The sequence below is a fragment of the Ptychodera flava genome, chromosome 11, assembly GCF_041260155.1.
Source record: "Ptychodera flava strain L36383 chromosome 11, AS_Pfla_20210202, whole genome shotgun sequence".
Taxonomy (NCBI): domain Eukaryota; kingdom Metazoa; phylum Hemichordata; class Enteropneusta; family Ptychoderidae; genus Ptychodera; species Ptychodera flava.
This window is the reverse complement of record NC_091938.1, coordinates 33,404,635-33,412,056: the sequence shown is the minus strand read 5'-3', so window position 1 is coordinate 33,412,056 and position 7,422 is coordinate 33,404,635. Positions and strand designations below refer to the sequence as shown.

The following is a 7,422-nucleotide window of genomic DNA, read 5'->3' as shown; positions in this document are numbered from 1 at the left end:
AATTTGATGGCTTGAATATTCCTTGAAATGCGCACGGAATGGCTCAAAAACATTTATTGTCATCTTATTATCTGGAGTTTTATACGGGTACACAGACAACAATCACAGTATGATCATTCGACGCCTGGGAAACCGCCATTTAATTATGTATAACGAACAAAACGTTTTGTTGATGTTAAACGATAGCCATTGGATTTGATACTGTACATATGTCTGTCGTTAAGATATTTTGATCAACTTGTTGGTTGAACCATGCATTACTATTGTCTAAAGAATTATCGTGCGTAGTTGAAATGAATATACCGCATTACCTTTTTGTGTTCGCCATAGTGTTTGGCAATGCCATCTTCTAAGATGTTTTTACGTAGACGTCTTCTACAGCGTTCGTAGACAAGGAACAAAATCACCCTAATCCACACACTGCCCCAATTGGAGCTATGCTGATGATGAATATTTCAATAGGCTTCTTACTCAGTACACCTTAGGAATTAATTGGAAAATAGATAATGAAATTTTAAGGTCAAAATCTTGAAAAGAATGATCTTTACCTAAGCATTCCTGCTAGGATATTTATTTTCCGATTGAAAGGGGGATTCTAGCAGTTGAGCTTTATAAAGTTACCGAACTGCAAGGTAGCCTAGAAACTCCTCTTACAGTACTTAATTGATTGATAACATTAGAGCCATTGGATGACATAACAATATCATTAATTTTTTTGAATTACCTACCAATCTGTTGAATCTGAAAAATGTACAAAATAGGGAAAAATTATATTGTTCAGATCTCATCCCTATACCCAGGAAAAAATCGTACCAATCCCCCATCTACTACCATAAGAACTTTGAAATCACTCCCTTAAATTCCCACGGCCGCCCCCTTACCCTCTCAGTGTTTGTGAATGCAGAATATGCATTCCATTCAAGATAATGGAGAAAGAGTAAACTCCGATAGAATTTTCATGGCATTTACTTCTTGTTAAGAGCAAAATTGTATGTGACCACTACAAACCTTCTCTTTGCAATAACACCTTTAAAAACCCAGATAGATAGAAAGATAGAGAGATAGAGATATAGATAGATAGATAGATAGATAGATAGAAAGATAGATAGATAGATAGATAGAGATAGATAGATAGATAGATAGATAGATAGACAGACAGACAGATAGATAGATAGAGACAGACAGACAGACAGACAGATAGATAGATAGATAGATAGATAGATAGATAGATAGATAGATAGATAGATAGATAGATAGATAGATAGATAGATTGATACTATATAATATTGCAGTGCTTACCATTGTTCGGCTTTTTGATACTTCTGTACTGCAGGTAACCTGAAGAAAAAATGTAACACGGAGACGAAAACGCTTTATACTAGCTTTTATTATTAGCTGTACACACGGCTTTCTCTCTTCTTGGCACAATACTTTTCAATACGTTGAAAATCAGTTTGTGACAATGATACACATGACTTACCTAAACACTTCTCAACGCATAAAGGCATGGTTTCACGTGAGGATCTGCGTCTGATGCAGGGCATATTGTCTTGCAAGGAGTGCATTTATACCGCATATCTTCAGATATGCCAGGTCCATTGTCAAGACAAAAATGGTCGATAGTGTAGCATCCCAGTTCACACTGACCGTAGACGAGGGTGGAGTAAATGTAAATAAGAAGATTCCGATAAATTGTCGCATGATACCTGCCAATGGGAAAAGCAAAGATATTACTATACCTTTTAAACTTAAGACTTTGCCAAAACGTGTATCATAATTTATTTCACATTTCACTGCACAGTTTCTAAAATCAGTGTAGATCATTATTTTCACCCAGGAAAGAAGGACATGAATATGTCTGAAACAAATATTAATAATACTAACTCGTCTAACCTCTCCATATTCATGTAAATCAGAACATTATGCGTGAAAAGAAATATAATGTTATATTACACATGTTCGGAGCTCAAATATTCATAAAATATTTGCGTATGAGAGAGAGAGAGAGAGAGAGAGAGAGAGAGAGAGAGAGAGAGAGAGAGAGAAATTGTAATTGTTGTTGATGTTGAGCCTTCCGTGGTTGTTCAGTTTGTTTACTTGTATGCATTTTCTCGTTTATGCTCATTCATTTCAAGTAGGGGCAAATTGACCATTCAACAGTGTAAGAAGTGCTGTGATCAATTTCACATAGTTTCGATCCTATCAGCATACATCGCGACTGAAGTTTTTTTAACCGAATGCTGCGTCAAAGAGGTTGTCCGTTTTGTTCAAGCTTGTATGTTGTCATTAAATCCCAACTGCTAATGAACTTAGCACGGTACTGTCACCAAAAAATCTCCCAAGTTCGACTGAAATGACGCGTTTCTCGAGAAACTTTTGCTATCTGCGTCATACTGACTAAATAACATTCTAAACTGAATGAATACGAACGTATGACTGCTTGTTTCTAGTCAAATAATATGTCATACCTATTTTTACCAATATAAGTTAGTTTCTTTGTCTACTTGGCGGCCTGAGATGGCAAGCACGTGGTTCAATCCATATGGTCTGAGATGGCAAGCACGTGGTAGTCTGAGATCATCCCATGGTCACTTGCAGAGTAACTGTTTTGACTTTATACCAGATTTGCCGTTCTCATATATCCAATTAATAGCATATGTAAAACAATTTAACATCGCTCTCGTTGACATGTAAATTATATGAAAGTTTACCTCGAACGATTTCCCAAAACGCGTAGGTTGACACTGATAATTCCAACGTATATTTCTTTCGGTAACCTTACCAGGTTTCTAACACAGCACATGGTGAATTTATCGTAAAATTTCAAAATTGAGGACAGAAAATCAAAGGGATTTGTACGATTTAAACACTTACTGTGGGATACGGCCTCTCTCATTTACTCTCTGACATGCGTAGGCAAGTAAGTCGATATCTACAGGTGAACAACTGACCAGTTGGTGTATGGTTTATAGGTCAGATCGCTATCTCAGCATTTGAGGAATTAGTTCAACGAACACACACCCAGTTGAGGAAGTTAGTGCATGTAAATGACCGTATTCAGATTTGCCTAAATGATGGCAAAGTGTGGATTTTCATTACGGTTAAAACATTTCTGGTAAGTTCAATATTAAATAGTTCAAGTGCTTGGAGGCAAATAAATTTAATTGTAAGATTATTAAATTGCTTTTAAATTTCCTACCTTGATAAAAACATATTCTTTTCTGAAACCGATGTCTGACGCCTTCCACTTTTTATTAATGGTTTCAAGCGAGGACATTTTTGTTATTTGTTTGTATAATGACTATATTTGAACATATAGTTTCAAGGCCGATCCCTTTTTCATTTTAGATCAAAATGTCTTATTACCCAGGAAGTGCATATAAGTCAGTTCTCAACATTTATGCGAATCCCATCATTGACCTATTATTGTCCGAGTCAAAGGATGATGAAACTTGCATTGGTAAATTTGAAATAGGATTCGCATTAGGCAGGGATGGCAAGGTTACCGCGCATTTAACATTTGAAAAAGACTTCCCTAATGAGTGGAATAAAGAATAATGGCACGTAATTCAATGGTCGCAATACGGTGTCTCCACACACTTCAAGGAAAACTCTGTCCGCCTTTCAGGCATGAAATATTTATAGACACCCAAACCCTGCAAGGTTCACAGGTGTGAAAAAAGTCTACATAACGTTTTCGCTCAACAAGTTTCAACGAACACGGGTCTACAATTACAGATTAACTAACTTGCTTCTTCCGACCCCTGAATTCTGATTTAGCCGGGTCACTGGCCTCCAACATGGATTAGTTATATTCTCTCGCCATAAATATTACGAACGATGGTAAAATACGGACTGTCGATAGCCAGCATTTACATGATCGTCGCGGTCTTGATCGTTCGATCGCGCGCGGGTGTGTTTATCCACAGGCCCACGGAACGTTTCGTAGATCGTCGTCGGATGGGAAGTGACTGACACTGTGAGGCCGAAGGCCGAACCTCGGTACTGTATAAGAATACTGTATTCTTATACAGTACCGAGGTTCGGCCTTCGGCCTCACAGTGTCAGTCACTTCCCATCCGACGACGATCTACGAAACGTTTCGTGGGCCTGTGTGTTTATCTCTATGAGGGAACGTTCACGTGATGACATAACAAGTGGAATCATTGCGCACCCTGTCTTCGACAGATGACGTTCGGATTCTGAGATCGAAGTTTTTTAGTTCAAGATTCAAGATAGAAATAAAATAATTTCTAAAGCCTTTCCAATCTAAATTATATTTTATTTATCAGTATATTACATCAAACTTTGAAAAATTGTGAAATTTTAATTATGAATCTGCGTCTGAAGTTATACGATCTGAGGTCTGAGATCTGAGGATCTGAATCTGAGGATCTGAGGATCTGAATCTGAGGATCTGAAAAGTCAACTCTACCTACCCACAGTCGACTTGGAACAAGTCCACCGGCGCCCGATCGATCTGCCCACCACTGCAACCTCAATACAGTGGTGGGTCATTTGAGTTCGGGATCGATAGATCGAGCAGAAAATCGATCGATCTAGCGGACTACCCAACCCATGGCGCCTGAGAGCAAGTCTAGCAGCGCCTTTGACAATATGAAAATAAAATTCAAATTTCACGACTAAGGCACACGTGTTTTCACTCAACATGCCATACTGAAAATTCACAATGACAGATGTTGAGATATACTAACCTGAAAATCCATCCTAGCTGGCTTTGCACTAGCTGTGACCCTGTGGGCTGGTTTTGACTTTTAAGACTTTTAACCCCTCCACTAAGTCCTAACAGCAGCGCCATGGACCCACAGCTAGCCTTGCTCGTGACGATAATACGTCAAATACAGAGTAACCCTTGTTTCTTAGCACCGATCATAGCAGATAGAATCTTGTTCCCTCGTCCTTCCACTGCGGTAACTCTACTACTGTGTATATCTCAGATAGACCGATCGATGTCATGTATATTATTTTCATTTCACACAATTATAGTTTTGCAGTCATTTGCAGGTACACTTTGGATAATCCAGACACAAACCTACCCCTCACAGTCCAAGAATGGCATTTTATCAATGACATCGTTCCATCATCAAATTACTCTTAATATCAAGCTTTGGTTTTGATTTCAATTTGAAATTCTTTTTAATCTTTCAGACGCTGTTAGGTGATAATAACATGATTTCCGTACTTCAGAAGAGTTCTAAGAAATGCGGAAAATAAGTGAAAGGAGTTGATCGTTCTTGTCAGGACTTGATCGAGACTGTAAGTCGTTTACGTCATAAAAAGTCTGCTATAGTTTCCGAGATAGAAAATTAATGTGTTTAGAAATTGAAAATTAATTTTATATCATTGAAATGTTCGGCTTGAATTGCATTGTATTGAACTGAATTGAAGTGTAATTTCGCGTGAATTATAGTGAGATTAGTGACAATAAAAATATTCACTGTTGTCGGGTATCTTTGTCGTTTATGATTGTATTTTAAATCAAATTCTATTATGAAAGCTTTTGATAATGTACAAAATCGCTATTCGCATCGGAAATGATATTGGCGCCAAATAATACTAGCAACATGAAAAGAAGGCATAAATGGACCAGTGCAGCCTAGACATCTCCACATTAACCGTACCGTACCGTACCTTACCGTATGGTACGGCAAGGTATACGGTACATGTCACTGATGCATATAAGTAGCGCATCCATATCTCTCTCTCTCTCTCTCTCTCTCTCTCTCTCTCTCTCTGACAAAACAAACAAAATGTGAATTCAAAGTCACTTAGTCAATTCTATTTAGAGATAAAGTTTTGAGAAAAGCCCTAATATGAAAGGTGTGTTCGAAAGGAGGAAGGCCGAGGACATTCGAACAACTTCATGCAGAGGCATGAGCGGGTTTTAAGACACGATAATTGTACATGTTATCAAGCCATACAAAGTCCTTTAATGATTGTCCAGGGATCCTACCTTGGTTTAAGGTTTGCATATGTAATGCAAGAGATAACCAGTCCGTATTACTATTATAATAGTACACGCAAATTGTGATAGCATTCGCAACAAGAATAGGTTTCTCTCCCATCCCTAATTTGTGAGTTTACACAATCAAAATTATTTGACGTACTTCGATTGAACAATACAATCGACATTTCAAACCATATTGACTCACAATAAAATGTAAAACAAGACAAACTGTCGATTAAGTGTTTACCACAGTCATAATATTCAGCTTGACCACATTTTATTGTACAGCAACGGTTAGTTGTCAATGTACTGCATTTTCCGGCTTGGCGTCAACCGTTTTACCTACCGGAGTTTCCATAACACGATTGGAACTAATTTTGGATAATGTAAGCCCATCTGCTTTTCCGTTTTTTTTTTGTGTTTTTTTTTTGCAATACACTTGTTTAGATGAGTACTTTATAATATTGCAACTGTAAGCTATAAGGCGCCCGACATTGATAAATTTGAACAAGTATATGATCAAAGTCTCCTAAATAGTTCTAATCGAGTTCTGTGCAGCACGTTGACACCAATCAAAGGAATTCGTCAAGCCGACAACAAGGTGCCAGTGGTCACATAGGTGATGGACTCTGCAAGAAGCTGGCATGAAAGAAGAAAAAACAGGTCCTGGTGTTGGTGCAAATCTGTTCAAGTAGTTTTTCGTGTACCTCGGTTTTTTAACAAGCAAATACGTGAATGGGGTGAAGTCGAGACAGGTATCCCGAGTCACACTTGCATAATTGAACAACGCTCAGTCAGTCAGCATGTACTCTGACAAGTTCAGCTGGAATCTCGTCATCAAACTGTAATGAAGCTATTTGCGCCCAACATAGTCAGATAGCTGTGGATTAAAATAATAACGATACACGAAAAGCTAACTCACGTGACATCTCTTTCATTGAACTCGAACTAAGAATTAATGTATCTTCAATAATATTTGTATTCCAAAAACGACAGAAAAAACTTCAAAACGTGACATGTTGTGAACTTTACAGTATTATTTGCCAACGCCTAAGCACTTTTTCAGGGAAATGCGCCACGGGGACAGATTTTTCTCATCTACCACTTTTGGGGGTTCTTTTTAAAGCTCTTGGAGTTAGAAAAAAATCGAAAATCGAAAATTTTATTTTTAGTCCTATAATTAACACAGAGATGGTGGCGATTTTGAATTTCAGATATCTGTAAATGTAAGGAAATGTGTTTGTACTAAATTTTGCACTGTAAACCCTGATTTTTATTGTCGGTTTGGTAAGATAATGATTGAAACATTCATTAAGGAAACTTTGAGCGAAAGATAAAGTCTGTTACTTTCGAGGTGCATACTACCTTAAAGCAAATACATCTTGTCAAAAGCAGATGTAGTTTTTGACTGTGACATGTGATAGCGAAGTTAACAATTCTGGCAAAGAGTACTG

At 37.6% G+C, this 7,422-nt stretch overlaps 1 long non-coding RNA gene across 1 annotated transcript; it reads right to left on the bottom strand.

Annotated features, from left to right (window-relative positions):
• Positions 1 to 318: 318 nt before the first annotated feature.
• Positions 319 to 2,992, bottom strand: LOC139143125 (uncharacterized). Its single transcript, XR_011554535.1, has 4 exons — positions 2,875 to 2,992; positions 1,481 to 1,706; positions 1,300 to 1,338; positions 319 to 480 (listed from the first exon to the last, which is right to left on the bottom strand). It is a non-coding gene; the product is annotated as an uncharacterized lncRNA (long non-coding RNA).
• Positions 2,993 to 7,422: the final 4,430 nt, after the last annotated feature.